Genomic DNA, 26,003 nt, shown 5'->3' on the forward strand with positions numbered 1-26,003 from the left:
AATACAGATACGTACATAAGTGCTGTGGGGCTGGGAGGGGGATGAATAAAAGGAGCAAGTCAGGGCGTTGCAGTAGAGAGTGGGAGAAGAGGAAAGGAGGACTTAGTCAGGGAAGGCCTCTTGGAGGAGATGTGCCTTCAATAAAATTTTGAAGCAGAGGAGAGTAATTCTCTGTCAGAGATCAAGAGGGAGGGCGTTCCAGGCCAGAGGCAGGATGTGGGAGAGAGGTCGGTGGCCAGATAGACCAAACTGATGTGTAGTGAGAAAATTAGCATTAGAGGAGTGAAGTGTGTGGGCTGGGTTGTAGTAGGAGAGTAGTGAGGTGAGGTAGGAGGGGGCAAGGTGATTGAGTGCTTTGAAGCCAATGGTGAGGGAGTTTTTGTTTGATGCAGAGGCAGATGGGCAATAACTGGGATTTCTTGGGGAATGAGGAAACATGGCCAGAATATTTTTGTAAAAAAATGATCTGGAGGTCATGTCGATGCTGATGAAAAAACCCACTGTCCCTAGACATTCTCCCTGCTCAAAAGTGCTGCATGCCCTCAGTCCAGTCCAAGGAGATGGAGGAACTTCTTGATACTTGGTGGCCCTGATGGGGGCAGGAGAAAAATATTCTACTCACATGCACTTAAAATCTGCATAGGATTAGCTATGACAATCTAATCTTCTCAGTCTCCACTCAATAGAGTATCAGAATCAAGCCCTGTAACACTAACATGCAGTTTCAGGGAGTCGTCTCCCATCTTTTAAACATTGCCTAATGAAAACAGCACAGGACTGGGAGTCAGAGGAGCTGGGTTTTAATCCCAGCTCCACTACTTGTCTGCTGTGCGATCTTGGGCAAGTCACTTAACTTCTCTGTGCCTCATTTTCCTCATATGTAAAATGGGGATTAAATATCTGTTCTCTCTCCCCCTGAGACTGTGAGCCCCAAGTGGGACAGAGACTGTGTCCAATCTGATTATATTGTACCTGCTCCAATGCTTAGCACAGTGTTTGGCACATAGTTAGCTTTTTAACAATACCATAATTTTATTATTTCCCAGTGATCACCTAAGTGCATGCCACAAAGCGCCTTAATCATCCAAACTCTGGAAACTGGAAAATTTCTTCCAGAAAACTACCCATCCCCAGACCTTTCCCAAAGGCTTCCGTGATTAAGTGAGATAAACAGGGCTTCATCTGATGCTACAGAAAGAGCAAAGAGCACCTCCCCAGTGACAGGAGGAGTGCCTTTCCATAAAGCCCTGGCCTCTCTCACCAGTTCCAGGCTGCTGGGGCTAACAATGAAGTTCTGTCTGCAGTTAACCATGATAAATAACCCTGCAACTCCTGACAGTTTGCTGCGGGCAGGTTTCTGCATGAGAGATTCCAGCAAGTGTGTTATGTATAGGCGTTATTCCAGCATGTTCACAGAGGGAGATTCCTTAACGTCAGAGAAATAAGGTGTTTGTGGAGGAGTCAGTCAGTCAATAGTATTTACTGAATGCTTGCTGGGTGCAGAGACTATACTAAGTGCTTATGAGAGTATAATACGACAATAAACAGACACATTCCCTGTCCACAACAAGCTTACAGCCTAGAAGGGGAGACAGACATTAATAATGATAAATAAATGACATATGTGTACATAAGTGCTGTGGGGCTGGGAGGAGAGATGAATAAACAGAGCAACATCTGGCCCTGACACAAAAGGGAATGGGAGAAAAGGAAAGGAAGGCTTAGTTAGGGAAGGCCTCTTGGAGGAGATATGACTTCAATAAGGCTTTGAAGTTGGGGAGAGTAATTGTCTGTCAAATATGAGGAGGGAGGGCGTTCCAGACCAGAGACAGGATGTGGGTGAGAGTTCGGCAGTGAGATAGATGAGATGCAGGTACAGTGAGAAGGTTAGAATTAGAGGAACAAAGTGTGCTGGCTAGGTTGTAGTAGAAGAGTAGTGAGGAGAGGTAGGAGGGGGCAAGGCGGTTGAGTACTTTAAAGTCAATGGTGAGGAGTTTCTGTTTGATGCAGAAGTGGATGGGCAACCACTGAAGTGTCTTGAGGAGTGAGGGAACATGGCCTGAACGTTTCTGTAGAAAAATGATCCAGGCAGCAGAGTGAAGTATGGATTGGAGTTGAGGGAGACAGGAGGCAGGGAGGTCAGCAAGGAGGCTGATACAGTTATCAAGGGGAGATAGGATAAATGATTGGATTAACGTGGTGGCAGTTTGGATGGTGAGGAAAGGGCAGATTTTAGCGATGTTGTGCAGGTGGAACTGACAGGATTTAATGATGGATTGGATATGTGGGTTGAATGAGAGAGAGGAGTAAAGGATAATGCCAAGAACCTCTTAAGTCCCACACCCACTCCTCCAGAGGAAATTAATGATAAAGGATGCAATATCAGAAATGCTGGGTTCTACGGTGTTCTTTGGATGCTCCTCAGCCATTCAAAGTCTAGACTGAATAAAGTCCCCGTGAGTGGGCAATTCTCTGAATGCTATTCAGTTGGCTTCCCCTTGGCCATGCAGCCAGCTCTTGGTTGAAGAGAACAGCCACCTGAGATCTGGCTAACAAAACATCTCCAAAGAATTGGGTGAGGGGACTGCTGGAATCCAGGCAGTGGTCCACCCATTGGCCACTTTGGTTGAAGACCTCTTGATTTAACTTCTAGGGCAAACCCACACAACATCTCAGCAGCGTGCAGCATGGCTCAGTGGAAAGAGCGCGGGCTTGGGAATCAGAGGTCATGGGTTCTAATCCCGGCTCCGCCACTTGTCAGCTGTGTGACTTTGGGCAAGTCACTTAACTTCTCTGGGCCTCAGTTACCTCATCTGGAAAATGGGGATTAAAGACTGTGAGCCCCACATGGGACAACCTGATTACTTTGTATCTCCCCCAGGGCTTAGAACATAGTAAGCGCTTAACAAATAGCAAAATTATTAAAATTATTATTATTATCTCCATCCCACTGGTCCATACTTGGCTCCTGTAGCCATGATTTGGTGGTGCAGGGGAGGCGGAAGAGGGTTTGCCCATGGCTTACCTGGAGTGGCAAGATCTGAACCCTCCCCAGAGCCAAGGCCTCTCAGAGACAGCCTGTTAACAGTAAGAACAGGTACCCAAGGGCAGACACACAGGGTCCGCAACTCAGGGGTCTGGTTCCTTTGTGCATCTGCAATCGATCGAGCATTCGTATTTATTGAGCACTCTGTGTTCAGAGAACTGTACCAAGTGCTTGGGAGGAATAAAATATAATAGAATTGGTAGGTAGACATATTCCCTGCCCACAAGGAGCTTGCTGACAAGAGGGAGAGACAGAGATTAATATGAATAAATTATAATATACCTAAGTGAGAAGCAGCATGGCCTAGTGGAAAGAGCACGGGCCTGGACATCAGAAGGACCTGGCATGTAATCCCAGCTGTTCCACTTGTCTCCTGTGTGATCTTGGTCACGTCTCTAAACTTCTCTGTGCCTCAGTTACCTCATCTGTAAAATGGGGATTAAGACTGTAAACCCCTGATTAGCTTGTATCTACCCCAGGACTTAATACAGTGCCTGGCATAAAGTAAGTGCTCAACAAATACCTTAAAAATGAAAAAAAGTGCTATGGGGCTTAGAGTGGGATGAATAGAGTGCAAAGGGTGGCACTCTACAACCTCAGAGTGGACCCTATGCTTCTTCGGAGCGAGGTTGTGGGGTGTGGAGAGCGGAAAGGGAAGAAACCAACACGTGTGCTTCAAGAGAGAAATCTGAGTTATGCATGAAGATGAACTTCCTAGCCACCAAGGAGCTAAAACACCAGAGGTCTTAATGGGGAGGGCGTTATGGGGGCAAGGGGAGGAGGGAGTGTGCTATAATCACAAATGAGTGAAAAAAATTCCATGAAAGCCTATGCAGTTTTATAAAGAAAGGTTAAAAATAACCTTGAGCTTTTGAGTCCTAGGAAGGAGGATTGAGAACACTTGGGAAGAGCGAAAGGAGTAGGGAGAGAATTCAGGGGTTATCATACCCCTTCTGTTCAGAGGAATGTCACAGTACAGGCTCCTGAATGGAAACAATGATTGCTCTGTCAAGGACGAATCACACATTGATACAATGATGCAACACGGCAGAGTTTGAAATGGGCCAGCCCTACCCATGGGCTCTCTCTCCTGGCTTCAACATACAGAAACATTCTGTGTTTCAATCAATCAATCAGTGGTATTTATTGAGCACTTACTATGTACAGAGCACTGTATTAAGTGCTTGGGAGAGTACAACAGAATTAGCAGACGTGGTCCCTCCCCTTAACAAGCTTACAGTCTAGAGGGCTATTCATTCATTCATTCATTCATTCAATCGTAGTTATTTATTTATTTATTTAAGTCTCGTATTTATTGAGCGCTTACTGTGTGCAGAGCACTGTACTAAGCGCTTGGGAAGAACACCATCTTCCATCTGTGAGAGCTCTCAGCATTTAAGACTCTCCTCCTGTGAGACAGATCTAACTGATTCTAGCTCTATGTTATTGTAGAGCCATCTCCCAGACTAGATTTCAAGCTTCTTGTGGACAGAGATTATGTTTACAAACTCTACTGAAGAATGTCCTGGCATCCAGGGGTGTTATCAAGGGAAAATCAGCCTAGAAACTCCTCTAGGCTGTAAGCTCCTGGTGGGCAGGGGACGTGTCTACTAACTCTGTTGTACTTCACTCTCCCAAGCATTTAGTACAGTGCTCTGCACACAGTAAGAGCTCAATAAATAACACTGATTGAGTGACTGCTTGATCCCCACTTTTTATATAATGGTATTTATATAATGGTATTTATTTACTATGTGCCACGTACCGTTCTAAGTGTTGGGTTAGAGACAAGATAATCAGGTTGGACACATTCCATGTCTCACATGGGGCTCACAGTTTTAATCCCCATTTTATAGGTGAGGTAACTGAGGCACAGAGAAGTGAAGTGACTGACCCAAGGTCACACAGCAGACAAGTGACAGAGACAGGATCAGAATCCAGGCCCTTCTGACTCCCAGGCCTGTGGTCAATATACTATACCAAGCTACACCTTCACGAAATAGCTGGAGGAACCAACCATTCGGAGAAGGGACAGATCCAGGCAAGGGAAGACACTTACATTCCCCTGTTAGGCCTTTGAAGTTTATCTTTGAAAGTATATGATTGCCGACAGCTCTCACCACAACATCTATCCCCGCTAACCTCTAAGGCCAATATGATCTGGAGATCTCCCCCAAATTACACTTAAAACCCAAATGAAAACACAATCTTCTCAGCTTCCACCTAAGTACAAATCCTGGTTTAATAGAAACCCCTGCCTTTCTCAGCCCATATGCAATATACCCCTCAGTTGCTTCTGACACTGTGGACCACCTACTTCTCCTGGAAACATAATCCAGTCTCAGCTTCACTGACACTGTCCTCTCCAGGTTCTGGTCTTATCTCTGTCCGCTCATTCTCAGTCTCTTTGATGGGCTCTTCCTCTGCCTTCCTCCCCTTAACTTCGGTGGTCCCTCCAGGTTCAGTTCTGGGTCCCCTTCTATTCTCCATTTACACCCACTCCCTAGGAGAACTCATTCACTCCCATGGCTTCAACTACCACCCCTATGCGGGTGAAACCCAAATCTACATCTCCAACCCTAATCTCTCTCCTTCTCTGCAGTCTCACATTTTCTCCTGCCTTTGAGATGTCTCTAGTTTGATGTCCTCCCATCACCTCAAACTTATCATGTCCAAAACTGAACTCCTTATCTTCCCACCCAAACCCTGTTGCCCCAGTACTGTATATGGCACCACCCATGGTTTAGTGGGTAGATCACAGTCCTGGGAATCAGAAGGTCATGGGTTCTAATCCTGGCACCACCACATGTCTGCTTTGTGACCTTAGGTAAGTCACTTCAGTTCTCTGGGCCTCAGTTACCTCATCTGTAAAATGAGGATTAAGAGCATGAGCCCTATGTGGGACAGGGATTGTGTCCAACCTGACTACCTTATATCTCCTAGTGCTCAGAACAGTGCTTGGCATATAGTAAGCACTTAAGAAGTTTCATTATTATTATTATTATTATTATTATTCATCTTACAATCCTACAACCTTGGCATTATCCTTGACTCCTCTCATTCAACTCACATATTCAATCCATCACTAAATCCTGTCAGTTCCACCTGCACAGCATCGCTAAAATCCAGCCTTCCCCCTCCATCCAAACTCCTACCACGTTCATCCAATCACTTATCCTATCCCACCTGGATTACTGTATCGGCCTCCTTGCTGACCTCCCAGCCTTCTATCTCTCTCCACTCTACTCCATACTTGACTCTGCTGCCCAGATCATTTTTCTACAAAAAAAATTCAGGCCATGTTTCCCCACTCCACAGGAAACTTCAGCGGCTGCCCATCCACTTCTGCATCAAGAAAAACTACTCAACATTTCCTTTAAAGTACTCAATCACCTTGCCCCTTCCTACCTCACCTCACCTACTTTCCTACTACATACCAGCCCAAACACTTTTCTCCTCTAATGCTAACCACTCACTGTACCTCGATCTCAACTATCTCACCGCCAACCCCTTGCCCACGTCCTGCCTCTGGCCTAGAATGCCCTCCCTCCTCATATCCGACAGACAATTACTCTCCCTTCCTTCAAAGCCTTATGGAAGGCACATCTCTTCCAAGATGCCTTCTGATTAAGCCTCCTTTCCTCTTCTCCCACTCCCTTCTGCATCCCCACAGCACTTAAGTACATATCTATAATTCATTTATTCATATTAGTGTCTGTATCCTCCTCTCCAAACTGTAAGTTTGTTATGGGCAGAGAATGTGTCTGTTTACTGTTTTATTGTACTCTCCAAGGGCTTAGTACAGTGTTCTGCATACAGTAAGCTCTCAATAAATACAAATGATTGAATGAATGAATGAATGAATGAATGAACCTACACTTTCTGTTCTCTTGCATGACTTGCTTTGAGTTCTATGATAGACAGATGGATGGGGCTGAGTCTGGTGGTGGTGGGGACTATAAAATACTATTTTCAAACTGGATTTTTAGTTTACAGTGGAAGCACCTACTCATCTGAGGCAGGTAACAATAATTAGTAATTATGATATTTGGTAACTGCTTACTGTGTGCCAAGCACTGTACTAAGCACTGGGGTAGATACAAGATAATCAGGTTGAACGTAGTCCCTGCCCCATATGGGGTTTACAAGTCTAAGTAATGATTCAGAAATTCTAGAATGTGGACGGTAAATTGTTTTGAGTCTTAATAAAAAGTAGTTTAGATAGAAATGATTATACAAACCACATGTCAAAGCTTTTTTCCTCCCTTTTCCTTTCGGATGGTTTCCTACTGAGTCACTCCCTGGTTTACTCTTAATATAGACCAGGATCTCTCTCCAGTGGTGCAAAGAAAACTCTTGAGAGCTCTCTGGATTCCCAACATCCTTGGCCAAAGACAAAAAACAGAAAAAACACCACAAGAAAGAGAAAGATACTCATCAAAACACTTTGCTAAGGTGAATGGGAGGGTGGGTGGAGACGGTGGGTTGTATGTGTGAGGTGGCGGGGAGAGGTCTTCAGTAATCAATAGCTTGTTTAGAGAACCAAAAATTTGCAGAAAAAAATAAAATTGAGCAATTTGTTTCAGTTCATCTGAATTCTTCCAGTTGTTTTAATTATCCGAATCAAATGTGTTCAGATAATTAGCTTTATTTAAATCTTTACCATATGTCTGTCTTCAACATTTCAGGCCCTTAATTGAAGTTAAAACTCAAAGCCTGGCAATCCTATAGCAAAGTGGGTTTTCAAACACTTTAACCCTGGTTGAGGAAGCTTTTTTGTCCTAGATTCCATTATACAACAGGGGAAGATATTGGTACAATTAGTTCTTCACTTAAAAGTTTTGGTTTCTGCTTCGGTCTCCTTTATGAAAAGCCTCTTTTTAGCTTTGAGTGCAGGGCTTGTTATGGAGCAGAGAAGAGAAACAGCCTCTGACCCCAGCAGCTGCCCAAACCTCTTGCCTTCTTTCCCCATTTTTTCAGGCACAATTGAGCTTTTTGGCTGGTTGTCTATTTCTCTTACTAATGTTAAGGCCTCTGGAGAAGCAGTGTTGCCTAGTGGAAAGAGCACAGGCCTGGGAGTGAGAAGACCTGACTTCTAATCCTGGCTCTGGCACTTACTTGCTGTGTGACCTCAGGCACGTCACTTAACTACTCTGTGCCTCAGTTCCCTCATCTGCAAAACGAGGATTCAGTACCTATTTCTAACTTCTACTTATGCTATGAACCCTATGTAGGACCTGGTTATCTTTTATCTATCCCAGCTCTTAGTACAGTGCTCGGCACATAGTAAGCGCTTAACAAATACAACAATTATTATTATTATTCGTTATCTGACTGGCGAGGCTGCTCTAAGAGTGGCTCTCAGCAAAAGAAGCAGTTTAGGGGAATAAAATGTAACTTGTTTGACGAGCTTTGCATGTCTGTGTGACTGCTGGGCAGAATGACTTGACTCAATGCCGTCGAGTTCCAGGGAATTATGCCGACTGTTTTAAAATGAAGGGCTGCTGTTATTCTTAGAAATCCCACCAAGTTCCTCAGGTAAAATGATGGAAACAAGGTCCCGGAGGAGAGAGAACCGGTCACCAGTGACAGTGGTCAGTGTGGAGGAAATAAAGGACTGAATGAGCAATGTCAATTTGGGCTGCCAAGTCTTCAATCCCAAACCCATCTCCTTCCTCCTAAGATGCCGGAAGATCTTTTTTGCAATTGCCATTACATTGTAACAGTGATAAGAATAATCAATCAATCAATCAGTGGTATTTATTGAGTATTTACTGTATGCACAGCACTGTACTAAGCACTTGGGAGAGTACAATACAATACATTAACTATATAATAATGATGGTATTTGTTAAATGCTTACTATGAGCCAGGAACTGTTCTAAGCGCTGGGTAGGTACAAGGTAATCATGTTGGACACAGTCCCAGTCCCACATAGGGCTCACAGACTTAGTTCCCATTTTAAAGATGAGGTAACTGAGGCCCAGAGAAGTGAAGTGACTTGCCCAAGGTCATACAGCAGCGGGGGTCCCGCCGTCGACCCCCAGCCCATGTCATCCCCCTGGCCTGGAATGCCCTCCCTCCGCACGTCCGCCAAACTAGCTTTCTTCCTCCCTTCAAGGCCCTACTGAGAGCTCACCTCCTCCAGGAGGCCTTCCCAGACTGAGCCCCCTCCTTCCTCTCCCCTTCCTCCCCCTCTCCACCCCCTGCCTTACCTCCTTCCCTTCCCCACAGCACCTGTACATATGTATATATGTTTGTACGTATTTATTACTCCATTTATTTATTTTACTTGTACATATCTATTCTATTTATTTTATTTTGTTAATATGTTTTGTTTTGTTCTCTGTCTCCCCCTTCTTGACTGTGAGCCCACTGTTGGGTAGGGACCGTCTCTATATGCTGCCAACTTGTACTTCCCAAGCGCTTAGTACAGTGCTCTGCACACAGTAAGCGCTCAATAAATACGATTGATTGATTGATACAGCAGACAAATGGTGGAGCTGGGATTAGAACCCATGACCTTCTGGCTCACAGGCCCATGCTCTATCCACTACGCCATGCTGTTTCTCTATAATAATAATAATTATGGCATTTATTGAGCACTTACTATGGGCAAAGCACTGTTCTAAGCGCTGGGGAGGATATAAGGTGCTCAGGTTGTCCCAAAGGGGGCTCACAGTCTTAATCCCCATTTTACAGATGAGGTAACTGAGGCACAGAGAAGTTAAGTGACTTGCCCAAAGTCCACAGCTGACAATTGGCAGACCCAGGATTTGAACCCATGACCTCTGACTCCAAAGTCCATGCTCTTTCCACTGAGCCACGCTGCTTCTCTCTATAACACAATACAGCACACAACACATTGGTAGACACATTCCCTGCCCACAGCGCGCTTACCATCTAGAGGGAGAGACAGATATTAATATAAATTAATCAATTAGAGATACATCCGCAAGTGCTGTGGGGCTGAGGGTGGGGTGAATAATAAATGTCCAAAGGGGACAGATCCAAGTGGATAATAATGTCCTTGGCAAACACAATTTAGCCTGGGTGGAGTCCTTTGCAGCTAAGCGGGTCCTCCTTCATCCTCCTTCTGACCGAGATGGTTTGGGTACAGTCCTGCCTGGCTCCAGGGACAGATCACGAGTTCTGTCTTACTGCCAGCCTCAACTTTTCCCACTGTAAAATGAACCCTCTTCCCAGGAAAATTGGGACACTCAGTTCTTAAACTGGAAGTTCAGGAAGAAAGTAAACCGAGTTTCCTCTCCCAGAACATAGATTCCTCAAATATCATGGCATTTTATGCTCCTTTTCATACAGGAGCACAAAACCCATGCTGGGCACCAACTATTAGCTTTGCTAGAGGCCTGGGCATTCATCTCTGCTTTGTGTGACATGAAAATCATTTATTACTTGTTAAGTGCTTACTACGTGCTAAGCAGTGTACTAAGCACTGAAGTAGATACAAGATAATCAGGTTGGATACAGTCCCTGTCCTAAACGGGGCTCACAACCTAAGTAGGAGGGACAACAGGCATTGAAACCGTTTTACAGATGAGGAAACTGAGACAGAAAAAAGTTGAATGACTTGCCTAAAGCCATACAGCAGGTAAGTGGTGGAGTTAGGATTAGAATCCAGGTCCTCTGACTCTCAGGCAAGTGTTCTTTCCACTTGGCCACACAGCTTTTCACACTGGAGGACCATGGCATACATACCACACTCTGAGAGCCTGCCTAGGCACTCTGGCGAGAAACCACCACTGGGTTCCTGTGAATACAATCCTCTAGACTGTAAGCGTGTGGTAGGAAAGGAACACGTCTACCAACTCTGTTTTGTACCTTCCCAAGCACTTAGTGCGGTATTCTGCCCACAGTAAAAACTAAATATATACCATTGATTGCTTGATTGATTGTTGAGGACCCCTGCAGAACTATGGAAGAACCTGTTTCTTCCCAAGGCTCCTGACTTGAGGCCTGAAAGGTTTGCATTTACCATTCATTCCGTAGGAGCTGGGCTTTTATCTATTAACTTCAGATATTACATAGAAAATAATTGCTATGTATCATGCTTAACAAAAAGCTTTTAGAACTGCTAATGATCCTTCATTGAGTTAACTCTTCTCTACCTCTATTCAGGGTAGTTGGCATTTTGGAAATGGAGCTTTTATCTATTAACTTCAGATATCACATAGAAAATAATTGCTATGTATCATGCTTAACAAAAAGTTTTTAGAACTGCTAACGATCCTTCATTGAATTAACTCTTATCTACCTCTATTCTTGGTAGTTAGCATTTTGGAAATGGACGTGTCCCTATTTGGGTTATTTGGCCTGGGGGAAAGAGCATGGGGTTCTTGCAGTCAGCGGACTTGGGTTCTAATCCCGGCTCCGCCACCTGCTTGCTGTGCTTGCTTCTAGACGTGAGCCCACTGTTGGGTAGGGACCGTCTCTATATGTTGCCAACTTGTACTTCCCAAGCGCTTAGTACAGCGCTCTGCACACAGTAAGTGCTCAATAAATACGATTGAATGAATGAATGAACGTCACTTGGGTGAGTCACTTAACTACTCCGTGCCACAATTTCCTCATCTGTAAAGTGGGGATTCAATATCTGTTCTCCCTCCTACTTAGACTGTGAGCCCCAAGTAGGACAGGGACTGTGTCTCATCTGATTAAACTTGTATCTACTTCAAAACTTAGTACAGTGTTTGCTATATAGTAAGCCCTTAGCAAATACCATTATCATTATTATTATTATTACTATCCAACCAGAATATAATCTTCTAGGTCTTCTCCTGCTGGAATCACACAGGAACAGTAAGGGGTACAGCCATCACCCCAAAATTCCCGGGGACCACTGAAAGGCCTGGATTTTAGCAGTAACTTCTGCGTTTGGGAGCATTAACCATATTTTACACTTACAATGAGAACTGTTCTTACTTTCATGACAACACTATTTAAAATGTACAGTGCCAAGCTGAACACAGTTCAGAAATGGCTTCGGGACATGATTCTAACAACAGTCAGCAGCCACACCTTTTCTAACTAATGAACAGTGTTCATTTTTTTTTCATGTACACATCTCAAGCATATCCAATGTGGAAGTGCCTGACTCAAGCATATCTCAGGGAGAATTAAAATAAATCCATTTCATGTATTTGCCAGCACTTTGCATCAAGCTTTCCATAAAGAGGGGGCATCAGTCCTGAGGGGAATAACTAAAGCTCTTTTCTCTACTTGGTCATGGTACAAGCACTGAATACAGTACTTTGCACAAAGCAAGCACTCAAAAAAAATGACTGAGGCAGCCTTGAACTTGGTGAACAGTATTATATTGCCTTAAACTGTTAAATCAGGTCACAGCAGATCCTCATTCACTTGCACCAAGGCCCTCTCTTTCAAAGTGCTGATGCAAACTAGTTCACCGACTGCAGGAGACCACAGTACTGATAGCATATTGCAGAGTGGGTCAAACTAGAATATAGGCTCTAGGGATAACCTCAAAAACCATACCGGCTGCTAAAATGTCAGACATGTCCCCGGTTGGAAGGGAGATATTTCTATTTAACTTACACCAGCTGCTTAAATACTGCTCTTCCTCTCCCCAAAGCTTCCCTTCTCTCTCTTCTATGACTGGAAATAGTTTTTGGGGTACACCTCCTTCTTATTCTCTAGTTTGTAATAATAATGATGGTATTTGTGAAGTGCTTACTATGTGCCAAGCACTGTTCTGCTCTTTCCTTCCACCACATCCTTTGGGCACAAACTTTTCACCTCCCAAGCAATCAATTGTCCTTCCACTCTCCATTTTCTCAACAATCACACCTTTCCCCCTTATCCTCCCTACTCAGCTTCGCCAAACCACCTCCTATGTAAGCAGTGTGGTCCAGAGGAAAGAGCCCAGGGCTGGGAGTCAGGAGACCTGGGTTCTCATCCCAGCTCTGCCACTTGCCTGCTTTGTGACTGCACAAGTCACTTAATTTATCTGCGTCTCAGATCCCTTATCTGTAAATTGGAGATCAAATACCCTCTGTGGGACAGGGACCTTATCTAATAGCATCTACTCTGACGCTTGGCAAATACCCCAGTTGTTGTTTTTATTAATAATCAATAATAATAATTATGGTATTTTTAAACACTTACTATGTTCCTGGCACTGTACTAAGCGCCAGGGTGAATACAAGCTAATCTGTTGGGACACAGTCCCTGTTCCTTGTGAGGCTCACAGTCTCCATCCCTATTTTACAGATGAGGTCACTGAGGCACAGAGAAGTGAAGTGCAGGCCCATGCTGTATCCACTATGCCATGCTCCTCCCTTCCTTCACAGCCCCTTTAAACATCATCCCCTCCAGGTGGCATTCTTTGATTAACCCCCCCACCTCTAGGTCATGTCATCCCATCCGTCACCTTGGCATTTATGTATTTGTACAATTGTGCATTATTTATTCACTTGTGTATTATTTATATCTATTCACTTACCCCTAATTTGTGGTATACTCATCCGGTGTTGTCAGTTTGGGTCCCCTGAAAGATTGTAAGTGCCTCAAGGCCATGACTCACATCTTTTATTCCTTTTGTACGCTCTCCAAGTCCCTAGTTCAGTGCACTAGCAATACAATAAGGTCCAGATTAACCAGATTAACAGTGCAGAAAGGAAACAGAACTGGCCTGAATTTGCCTCCAGTGTAAGAAAAAGGCCTGAAACAAACCGACCAGGGCCTACATGGACTTTATGGGTGGGAGAGGGTCATGCTGCTGATCACCTGGGGCTGGCCTGAGGAGGATTTGTGGGTGGACAGCCCACCCACAGTCCCCGCTGTCCCTCTGTCTCTTCCGTCAGCAGTAGCTGTCCCCTCATCTCGCCCATTTTTTTCCACCCTGAGCCCCTGGGCTGTGTGTTGGGAGTCATTCATTCAATTCAATCTTATTTACTGAGCACTTATGGTGTGCAGAGCACCGTACTAAGCACTTGGGAGAGTACAATATAACAGTAAACGGACACATTCCTTAGCCACTACAAGCTTACGGTCTAGAGGACGAGTTATTTGTCATGGCTGGAGGCCACCCACACCCCCTGCCCGAAAAGCCTGCTCATCTCTGGGGAGGTGGCAGAAGGGGAGTGAGCCTGCTGTTGGGTAGGGACCGTCTCTATATGTTACCAACTTGTACTTCCCAAGCACTTAGTACAGTGCTCTGCACACAGTAAGCGCTCAATAAATATGATTGAATGAATAGGGGCGAGGAGGCAGTGGTGGTGTGAAAAGTGGGCGCGTCAGCTGGCGGGATCGACGGCTTGGGTGGAGGCTGCCGCCATTCCTGTTAGAATCATCATCATCATCATCAATCGTATTTACTGAGCGCTTACTGTGTGCAGAGCACTGTACTAAGCGCTTGGGAAGTACAAGTTGGCAACATATAGAGACAGTCCCTACCCAACAGTGGGCTCACAGTCTAAAAGGGGGAGACAGAGAACAACACCAAATGTAGTAACAAAATAAAATAAATAGAATAGATATGTACAAGTAAAATAAATAAATAGAGTAATAAATATGTACAAACATATATACATATATACAGGCGCTGTGGGGAAGGGAAGGAGGTAAAATCGGGGGGATGGGTCTTTTATACTTTCAGCACCACCCTGGTGCAATGGAGCAATTGCTCCCAGATGCCCAGCTCTAGGCTCTCCAGTGATCTGTTGCCTGAGTGGGTCACATCGATCAGGGGAATTTCTCTTAAATTCTTCTCCGTGGCACTCTGGCTTCAAGAGAAAGAGCACTTTGGAGCCAGGTAAGAAAGAGGCATGGTGGAAAACAAGTCACTTCCCCTCATGCAACTGTTCAGCTCCCTTCCCTCAAGTCTGTCACCAGGCCTGCTGGCATCCTTAATCTGGCCTGAGGACATCTGGTCTCTGACAGTTCCTCAGCATTGGCAAACTCCTCTCTCCCGCAAGTTAAATTCCATGAGTGCCCCACTAAGGGAGGCCCCTTCAAACTCTTTATTTCAATATTTGAATGTTTGCTCATGTCCTCTATTCACCCTAACTCATTATTATCATCCCTTTCTGAAGCAGCGTGGCCTAGTGGAAAATGCACAGGCCTGACAGTTAGAGGATTTAGGTTCTAATCCTAGCTCTGCCACGTCTCTTCTGTGTGACCTTAGGCAAATCGATTAACTTCTCTGTACCTTGGTTTCTTCATCTGTAAAATGTCGATTAAATCCTATTCCCTTCTGCTTAGACTGTGTGCCCCATGTCGGGTAGGGACTGAGTCCAACATGATTATCTTGTATTCATTCAATCGTATTTATTGAGCGCTTACTGTGTGCAGAGCACTGTACTAAGCGCTTGGGAAGTACAAGTTGGCAACATATAGAGACGGTCCCTACCCAACAGCGGGCTCACAGTCTACTCCAGCACACAGTAATTAATCAATCAATGGTATTTATCACCATCATCATCAATGGTATTTATTGAGTGCTTACTACATGCAGGGCACTGTAGTAAATTTTGGGGAGGGTACAATACAACAGAGTTTGCAGACATGTTACAGGCTAGAGGGTGCTTACTGTGTTCAGATCACTGTACCAAGCACTTGGGAGAGTACAATAAAACAGAGTAAAATACTGTATTTTTGAATTTATATCATCATCAATCGTATTTACTGAGCATGAGGAGGGTGTGAGGACGGTGAATAGGGGAAGTGAAGGACGGTTTAATCAGGGATGGCTTCTTGGAGAGGGCAACGAAGTTGGCAGGCAAGTTCCCTGTCCATAACAAGCTTACAGACTACAGAGGGAGGCAGACATTATTATAACTAACTTACAGTATATGATTTACAGATCTGTACATAAGTGCTGAGAGATTGAGGGTGGGGCGAATATCAAATGTCCAAAAGTCACAGATCCAAGTGGATAAACAGTGCAGAAGGGAGAAGCAGCCAGGGAAAAGAGGGCTTAATCAGGAAATAATAATTATAATTATGGTATTTGTTAAGCACTTACTATGTACCAGTCACTATACTAAGTACTGGAAGGCCTCTTGACAGTGCTCAACAGGTACCTTAATTAATTAATTAATCAATTAACCCTCAAAATGAAAATACTGCTCTTGTTTCTCCCAGATCTCCATCACCCAGTGATCCAGTGTTGTGTGTGCCGTAAATTGGATCAAACATGAAAATTGTTGCCATACTAATGAGACTAAAGATGAATCCCAAAGCAAGGAGCTCCAGATTATTTTGAAATATTCCCCTTTAACTGTTGCTCCTGTTTTCACTAACTGTTTAAACTATCCTGGAAGTACAAAACATTCAGTAGAACACTGAAGTGTGGTTTGAAGTATGTCAGTGTCACATGTTTATGGGTAAAACTTTTAAGAATAACAACATCTCAAGTACTAAGTTTTAGCAAAAAGACTTACCCAATCATCTTCTTTCCCCATCTCCATCCTTGCTCTTAAAAAGAGTTATTTTTGGAAAAATGCCATCAACCAATCTCCAGATGCAGAACATGAAAACGTGGCATTTAATCATTCAGAAATCCACTAATGCTAGGCTTGCCTAGTTATGACATTTGGGTCTGTGTATATATAGCAAGAAATGAGGAAGAAAAAAAATTTCTCAAAATGTCAGGGGCTAAATCTATTTTCCAAGGGGACTTTTCCACCCGCTATTAGCAAAAAAAGTCTTCCCAGAAAATCCTGAGGCCCCTCCCACCGAACTCAAAAGTGATACAGCAGAAAGCTGGGGCCAGGGTTGAATAGGAGCCCAAAAGCAGCATCAGTGCAGATCAGTAGGTCCACTGATGGCCTCTCCCCTATCGCAGGCTGATAAGAAAGGATGTTCTTAAGTGCTCTGCCTGATTTTAAGAGCCCTCCAACACCACAGCCCAGAGATTATTCCCCAAAGAATCCCTGGAGGGGGCAGAAAAAAGCAGTGGTGGCAATTTACCAACCAGAGGACAGGAACCACACCCCCAGAAGATTGCTGGGAAAAACATCAGGTCCTGAGATGCTGCTTTTAAACTCGGATACACTGGGGCATCCTGGACCACCAGTAGTTCTTAAAGAGGGGGTCCCCTAGGCTCCAAACCTGGTCTTTTTCGACGAAAGGGTTAAAGCACTAACAGCCTCCCGAGTCGTTATTGGTAGTTCCCAAATAATTTCCCCTTATCTGCCATCTCCACAAAGGCACGCAAAGTATAATAAGGGAAATTCCAGTTTGTTTGACCAGTTGTTACTGACTCCGGACATGCCCGTGGGCAGCGGGGCTTTGTCATCATCATCATCATCAATCGTATTTATTGAGCGCTTACTACGTGCAGAGCACTGTACTAAGCGTTTGGGAAGTACAAATTGGCAACATATAGAGACAGTCCCTACCCAACAGCGGGCTCACAGTCTAAAAGGGGGAGACAGGGAACAAAACCAAACATACTAACAAAATAAAGTAAATAGGATAGATATGTACAAGTAAATAAAATAAATAAATAGAGTAAAAAAAATATGTACAAGCATATATACATATATACAGGTGCTGTGGGGAAGGGAGGGAGGTAAATGGGGGGATGGATAGGGGGACGAGGGGGAGAGGAAGGAAGGCCTCCTGTCCAACCTTGGCAGTCCCGGGACTGGCTCCCTCGCCCCCACCTCCCCTCTGCCCCTCACCATCCTTGGTTCAGGGCAAACAGGCTGCCCACCCTCACCAGCCGCAATTCCCAAATCCCGGCTCCCTCCTTCCCAACCCGAGTCTCAGGTTGGATCCGGGGGGTGAGTTCACCAGCTTGGGGCAAAAATCCACTGGCCCACAGGGAACTCTGGAGCTGTGAGAGCCAAAGGCTCTGCCCCCACCCCTGAGCTGTCAAGGAGCTCTTTCTCCCTGAACCAGGAAGAGAAATCCTGCTGAGGATCTCCCCCGGGGGGGGCTTCCCGGGCAGTCTCCTGCTTTCTCTCCCAGGGGATCCCACCCCAAACCAGCCAGGGTAGGGACCTGGGAATCTCCCTACCTGCTGCTGCTGCAGCAGCTGTTGCTTTTGTTGCTGCTTGGCTGCTGCTGGTCAGGAGTCTGTAGGTTTCCCCCGATCCTTAGCTGGTTGAGTGTCTAGGCTGGGCAGGAGGAGGCAGAGGGGATGGGCCAGTGACACTTCTCCTCTTCTAGGGGCATCGAAATTAGGATCGGAGAGGTGGGTGTGGCAGGAGGAGGGGCCTCTGCCGGTTTATAATAATCATTCTGCCCTTTGTCGAGCGCTTTCTTGGTGTGCCGTGCACTGTTCTAAAGTGTTGGGTTAGATCCCAGATAACCAGGTTGCACACGGTTCGTGCCTCCCGTGGGGCTTCCGGTGTTCATCCCCATTTTGCAGATGAGGGAACTGAGGCACAGAGACTAAATCCATCAATCGTATTTATTGAGCGCTTACTGTGTGCAGAGCACCGGACTAAGCGCTCGGGAAGTACAAGTTGGCAACATCTAGGGACGGTCCCTACCCAACTGTGGGCTCACAGTCTAGAAGGGGGGGACAGAGAACAAAACAAAACATATTAGAAGTGAAATGATTTACCCAAGGTCACACAGCAGACAAGTGGCAGGATTAGAACCCACAACCTACTGATGCCCAGGCCCATGCTGTATCCACTATGCCATGCTGCTTCTCTATGCCATACTGCTTCCCCATATTTTTATCCCTATGGGACGCTTTTATAAAGGGGGTTTCTCTTCCCTCTTCTTCCAGGAGCACATCCCCTGCCACAGGAGACCCCCAGGCCTGAGATCTCCTCCTCGTCCCCTCCCTGCCCTCCTTCCTCCCCAGGATAAGGGGGTATGGGGCTGAGCTCCCCTGGAAGCCACAGATCTGATCCCACAACTCTGCCCATCAATCAATCAATTAACTGCATTTATTGAGCCTTCACTGCATGCACAGCACTGTACTAAACACTTGGGAGAATACAATGCAACAATATAACAGACACGTTCCCTGCCCACAACGAGCTTACAGTCTAGAGGGGGAGAACCACGAGGCTGAATATAAAATGAAAGGATTGAGCAGGATGGCCACTCCCCAAGAAGCCTCCCTCTCCAGACCCCCATACCCTTCCCGGCAGGGAATTCCCCAAACTATCATTCCCCAAACTAGGTAACCTTCGGTCAGGGCAGGACCATCTTTGGAAAGGGACCACGAAAATGGTCTGTCTGTGGCTGGTCATTTACCCCCATATCCCATTGAATATGTGGATAGAACATGGGCTGGGAAGTAAAAAGGACCTGGATTCTAATCCCAGCCCTGCCGCATGTCTGTTGTGTGACCTAGGGCAAGTCACTTAACTTCTCTGGGTCTCAGTTGCCTCATTGTAAAATGGGGATAAGAATGTGAGCCCCATGTGGGACAGGGACTGTGTCCAACCTGATTAACTTGTACCTCCCCTAGCCTTTAGAACAATGCTTGGTACATAATAAGTGCTTAACAAGTACCATAATAATAATTATTATTAGAAAAAATGGATTATCTGACCAGTTTGCGTTTAGAACAATGCTTGGTACATAATAAGTGCTTAACAAGTACCATAATAATAATAATTATTAGAAAAAATGGATTATCTGACCAGTTTCAAGTACCATAATTATTATTATTATTAGAAAATAATGAATTTGCTGACCAGTTTTCTCTTTTTACAAAGCCCTCCTGCCTCTCTTGGTTTATAAGCAATGTAAGGCTTTCCCACCACTCACCAAGAACAGCATTGCAGTTTACAGAAGCTAAACAACAGACAGCCTTACCCCCTGGGACCACGTTTCAGCTTCTGTTGCCAAATTAAGTGAATAAAAAGGGACTCCACACCATTGGAAGCATGAAAGCAAAGCCGCTGATTATATTCACAGGCCGTAAGGTCACAGCTCATGACTTCTAGACAGTCAATGAGCTTTCCAGGTGTGATCCTGCTCATTCTTGCCACGATTCCAAGACAGGTTGTGTAGTCCTCATTTTGCAGTTGAAGAGACTGATAGGCAGGTAGCCAATGTTACAGCGAGGGCTATTGGGAGTTTAGAACAACAAGGACTTAATGAATACTACTACTACTAGTATCACTACTACTACTACTACTAGTGCTAATAATAATAATAACAACAGAACTCTTTGGGGGGATCGCTTCCTCTCTTTCCTGGTGAGCAGGACTCCAGATAGCTGCAGCAGTGCAGAACAGTGGAGGGAGAGCAGGAGTAGCCATGGACCCTACTCACCTCTGCCCCTCTGCTCCTGCACTTCCTTGCCAGCCATCCCATTTCCCAATTCCCCCATCCTCTGTGTGATGGGAGCTTTCCAGAGTGCCACTTTCCGGGAGGGGCAGGGCCTTCTGGGGACATAGCAGCTAACCATCTCTTGTGAGCCCTACCTTCCCTGTACAATCTGGGCATAGCATGGCAAAGAAGAAGAGGGGGTTTTAAGGTCGGATTTCCTCTTTTCAAAGCCCCTTCTCCAGGATGAGGCCCAGATGAGTCATTCTGGGTTCTACTCTTACCTAGGGATGTCTTGTGGCGCTTACACATCTTTGCTTAATACATTACATCATACAGTTTCCCATGCCACTCTGCTTGGGAAACTTCCTCTTAGAGTTAAAGAAATAAGTTACCACCAGTTCTCTATTGGAGCCGGCACTCCCTGTTTTTCACAGTGGCTGTCTTTCACTCATCCAAGAAGAAAATTCAGAAACATTAGCGGTTTTGCACGCGGCTCTTTGAGCTCATTGATCATAGCATTTAGAGTGGCACAGCCCACACTCAATAGGCTGTGATAGCTCAGAATGTGTCATCGTCATCTGAGTCAGTTCTCTCAGAGGCAAGTAGAGACTTTGAATTGGTTCTTCAGCTGCAAAAATAGAAAAGTATGTTCCTGATTTCTGAGTTCCTGGCTGGCCCAAGGTCACATAACAGACAAGTGGAGGAGCCCAGAATAGAACCCAGGTCCTCCTGAATCTCAGGCCCATGCTAGGACATGCTGCTTTTCAACTACAAACCAGTCAACATCCTTTGCTCCTCTTATGCCAACCTACTCACTGTATCTCGATCTCTTCTATCTCAATGCCAACCCCTTGCCCACATCCTCCTTCTGGCCTGGAACTTCCTCCTCTTTCATATCTGTCAGCCCAAAGGCCTTCCCAAAGCAAGCTGTCATTTCCCCTACGCCCCTCATTTCTGCATCACCTTTGCATTTAAATCTGTAGTCTTAAAGTATTTGATATTCACCCCACCCTCCATATCACAGCACTTATATACATATCAGGAATTTGTTTTAACATCTGTCTCCCTCTCTAGACTGTAAGCTCCATGTAGGCAGGGAACGCCCTCCGTGCCATTGGGCTGTTGGCCATGTACCTGGTGATCAACTACAGATCCTCTCTCCTCGTCAACCTGATCGGATTTGGTTAACCTGCCTACATTTCCACATTCACCTGAGGGAGAGAGAGAGGGGAGAGACTCCAATCAGAGAATAGATATTAAAAAAAAAGACATGACTTTGTCAGTTACACAGGAGTGCAGCAACTTTCACTGTGTTGTTGAGTGAAGAGTCCTGTTCACAATATACTTTCCAACCAAGAAAGGGCACAGTAGAGCTGAAGAAGGTATAGAGAAGGGCAGCCAAGATGATCAGGGGGATGGAGAAGCTATCCAATATAGTGAGATTAGAATTCTTCATTCCGGAAAGACAAAGATTGAGTGGGGACCTGATTGAAGACTACAAAATCGTGAAAGACTTGGGCAGACTGAACAATGAATTGTTGTTCCTCACATCACATTCCCCTCCTCAAAAATCTCCAGTGGCTACCAGTCAACCTACGCATCAAGCCAAAACTCCTCACTCTCGGCTTCAAGGCTGTCCATCCTCTCTCCCCCTTCTACCTCACCTCCCTTCTCTCCTTCTCCAGCCCAGCCCGCACCCTCCACTCCTCTGCCCCTAACCTCCTCACTGTACCTCATTCTCACCTGTCCCACCATCGACCCCCGGCCCACGTCCTCCCCCTGGCCTGGAATGCCCTCCCTCTTCACATCTGCCAAGCTAGCTCTCTTCCTCCCTTCAAAGTCATACTGAGAGCTAACCTCCTCCAGGAAGCCTTCCCAGACTGAGTCCCCTTTTTCCTCTCCTCCTCCCTATCCCCCCCACCCTACCTCCTTCCCCTCCCCACAGCACCTGTATATATGTTTGTACAGATTTACTACTCTATTTTACTTGTACATATTTTCTATTCTATTTATTTTGTTAATGATGTGCATCTAGCTTTATTTCTATTTATTCTGATGACTTGACACCTGTCCACATGTTTTGTTTTGTTGTCTGTCTCCCCCCGACTTGGAGCCCGTTGTTGGGTAGGGACCATCTCTATATGTTGTCAACTTGTACTTCCCAAGTGCTTAGTACAGTGCTCTGCACACAGTAAGCACTCAATAAATACGATTGAATGAATGAATGAATGAATGAGGGGGCACTCATTGAAGCTTGAAAATGGGAGGTTCAAAACAACTGAAGGAAACATTTCATGCAGCAGGTCAAACAAAGCTATCGAGGGGACCCACAAGATGATGACACACATGGCTGAGCTACTAGGTGGTGTATGGTTCATTTATTCTTTCATTCAATCATATTTCTTTAATGTTTACTATGTGCAAACCACTGTACCTAAGCACTTGGGAAAGAACAGTACAACATAAACAGACACATTCCCTGTCCACAGTGAGCTCACAGTCTAGTGGGGCAGATTGGAATTAATATAAATACATAAATAAATTACAGGTTTGTACATAAGTGCTGTGAGGCAGGGGGAGGGATGAATAAAGGGACAAAGTCAGGGTGATGCTGAAGGGAGTGGGAGAAGAGGAAAGGAGGGCTTAGACAGGGAAGGCCTCTTGGAGGAGATGTGCCTTCATTAAGGCTTTGAAGAGGGGAAGAGTCTGTTTGATATCAGGAGAGAGGGAGTTCCAGACCAGAGGCAGGATGTGGGTGAGAGGTTGGTGGTGAGATAGACAAAATTGAGGTACAGAGAGAAGGGTAGCCATGAGACAGTTAAATGTCTTCAGTATTGCCAAATTCCTCTCTAATCTCTTCCTGTCCTCTTTCCCATCCTACTACGTGCTGAAGTGCTGCTGTGGTGCATAGTCCTAGCCCAGAGAATGGCTCCAAGCTTCTCAACAGGTGCATTATAATAATGATGGCATTTAATAAGCGCTTACTATGTGCAAAGCACTGTTCTAAGCGCTGGGGAGGTTACAAGGAGATCAGGTTGTCCCACAGGGGGCTCACAGTCTTAATCCCCATTTTACAGATGAGGTAACTGAGGCCCAGAGAAATGAAGTGACTTGCCCAAAGTCACACAGCTGACAATTGGCAGAGCAGGAATTTGAACCCGTGATCTCTGACTCCAAAGCCCGGGCTCTTTCCACCGAGCCATGCCGCTTCTCCAGACCTTTCTTCTTCGAGCCCGAGTCGCAAATGGACAGCATTTTGAAGGATCTGAAGGACAAAGCCAAAGAGACTACAGATGCCAAGAAGCTCCTGTGAACTTGCTGGGGGTTGAGAAGAAAATTACCTTAAACATTAAACTGAATGAAGTCAATCAATCAATCAATCAATCGTATTTATTGAGCGCTTACTGTGTGCAGAGCACTGTACTAAGCGCTTGGGAAGTACAAGTTGGCAACATATAGAGACAGTCCCTATTCAACAGTGGGCTCACAGTCTAAAAAGGGGGAGACAGAGAACAAAACCAAACATACTAACAAAATAAAATAAATAGAATAGATATGTACAAGTAAAATAAATAAATAAATAAATAAATAGAGTAATAAATATGTACAAACATATATACATATATACAGGTGCTGTGGGGAAGGGAAGGAGGTAAGATGGGGGGATGGAGAGGGGGACGAGGGGGAGAGGAAGGAAGGGGCTCAGTCTGGGAAGTCCCCCTGCTCCCTCCATGATCTTCCTGTTACATCTTGATGTTATACTGGGGATTGTGGTAATAATGCTAATGTGGCCTTGAGAACATTTTTGATATATTGATAAAGGAATGAGTTGCAACTTTTTGCTTATTTTTCTGCTGTTGCCTCTGCAGTTAATAATTTATATTTAAATTGAATGAAGTGGGCCGCAGTCAGAGCTTATTGCTTATTAAATACGATTGGTGACAGTGATCAAGGATGGAATGTGTCTACCAACTCTGCCGAACCGTTCTTTTCCAAGTGTATAGAATAGTGCTCTGCCCAGTAAGTGCTCAATAAATACCATTGATTGATTGATTGATTGATTGATAGAGACCCAGAGAGGTTAATTGAAGTGGACAAGCTCTAATAGCAAATAGAATAAAAATCCAGTGTTACTCAAGTTCACTCAGTGCACTGCCCAGTGGGCTACTTTTAATCATGGTTGAAGCACCCCCAAGTTCAGGTTCATATTTTCTTTTAAAGATTATCAAGCTTTCATTCTCTTTTGGAGGATAAATAGTTTATAACTTTTATACTGTGTGTGAATCGTTCAAATGAGAACGTAAGAAACACAGTTCTAAAAATATCTTGAGCTACTTTTGACAAAAGTTAGGATTTGTTTAGATCCACTTTTGATCCAAATTCATTCATTCAATAATATTTATTGAGTGCTTACCATGTGCAAAGCACTGTACTAAGCGCTTGGAAAGTACAATTTGGCAACAAAGACAATCTCTACCCAACAATGGGCTCACAGTCTAGAAGGGGGAGACAGACAACAAAACAAGTAGACAGGCGTCAATACCACCAATTGAAATAAATGAAATTATAGATATATAGACATCATTAATAAAATAAATGGAATAATAAATATGTACATATATACACAAGTGCTGTGAGGTGGGGGGTAGAGCAGAGGGAGGGAGTCGGGGTGATGGGGAGGGGAGGAAAAGGGGGTTCAGTCTGGGAAGGCCTCCTGGAGGAGGTGAGCTCTCAGTAGGACTTTGAAAGGGGGAGAAGCAGTGTGGCCTAGTGGAAAGAGCCCGGGCTTGAGAGTCAGAGGTTGTGGGTTCTAATCCCAGCTCCACCACTTATCAGCTGTGAAACTTTGGGCAATCTTTTGACGGAAGCGGAGTTTAAATTTCAAGGTTAAAGTTATACCAAAAAGTGTACTTATCTCATTAAAATTAGGAATCCCTGTGATGAGGTGTTACAAATTTCCCTGAACCCTAACGCCTGCTGTGTGGTTTTATTGCAAACCCTTAAGAGTATCTCAGAATACCAAATGAGTTCAGTGAATTATCCCAATTCATTTTCTGAAGTGATTTGGATTTACAAGTCATCTGCAGCTAGCGATTGTCTGCTTAATTATAACACGCAATTTATAGAATTATGTATTATTGTGTCGTCACCTTGAATGATTCCCTAATTATATTCTGTTAAATAACATCATAAAATTTTTGATTATTCTGGTTGAGGAACTGAATTACACACTCAGCACCAGAGGCTCTATTTCTTCTTTTCCATTAATGGACAATTGCTCCCCCAGTGTTTGGGCTTTATATCCTCTGTTCAAAGCACCAGGCACACACCACAAAAAAGTTCCAGATTTAAAGAAGAGAGATGAGCGGAGAGTTCCATTGAGATGTCTCCTAATCAAAGACCCGAGAACAAAAGGTTAAAAGTTGAGGCCTTCTCTCCACAAGTTAAAAAATAAAGCAGATGGTAGAAAAGCAGCGTGGTCTAATGGATACAGCTTGGGCCTGGGATTCAGAGGGACCTGGGTTCTAATCCTGCCTCTGCAACTGTTCTGCTATGTGACTTTGGGCACGTCACGTCTTCTCTGTGCCTCAGTTACCTCATCTTTAAAATGGCGATTAAGACTGGGAGCCCCACGTGGGACAACCTAATTACTTTGGATTTACCCCAGCGATTAGAACAACGCTTAACGCATAGTAAACACTTAAAATACCATAGTAATATTTAT

At 44.8% G+C, this 26,003-nt stretch overlaps 1 protein-coding gene across 1 annotated transcript in view; it reads right to left on the reverse strand.

Moving 5' to 3' along the window:
• Positions 1-18,149, reverse strand: part of GSN (gelsolin) — a 71,562-nt gene extending 53,413 nt beyond the window's left edge. The window contains exon 1 of the mRNA XM_038744736.1: positions 18,054-18,149. The gene's annotated coding sequence lies outside the window, so the exon portion shown is untranslated. The remainder of the gene's footprint in view (positions 1-18,053) is intronic.
• Positions 18,150-26,003: the final 7,854 nt, after the last annotated feature.

The sequence above is a fragment of the Tachyglossus aculeatus genome, chromosome 4 (genome assembly GCF_015852505.1).
Source record: "Tachyglossus aculeatus isolate mTacAcu1 chromosome 4, mTacAcu1.pri, whole genome shotgun sequence".
Taxonomy (NCBI): domain Eukaryota; kingdom Metazoa; phylum Chordata; class Mammalia; order Monotremata; family Tachyglossidae; genus Tachyglossus; species Tachyglossus aculeatus.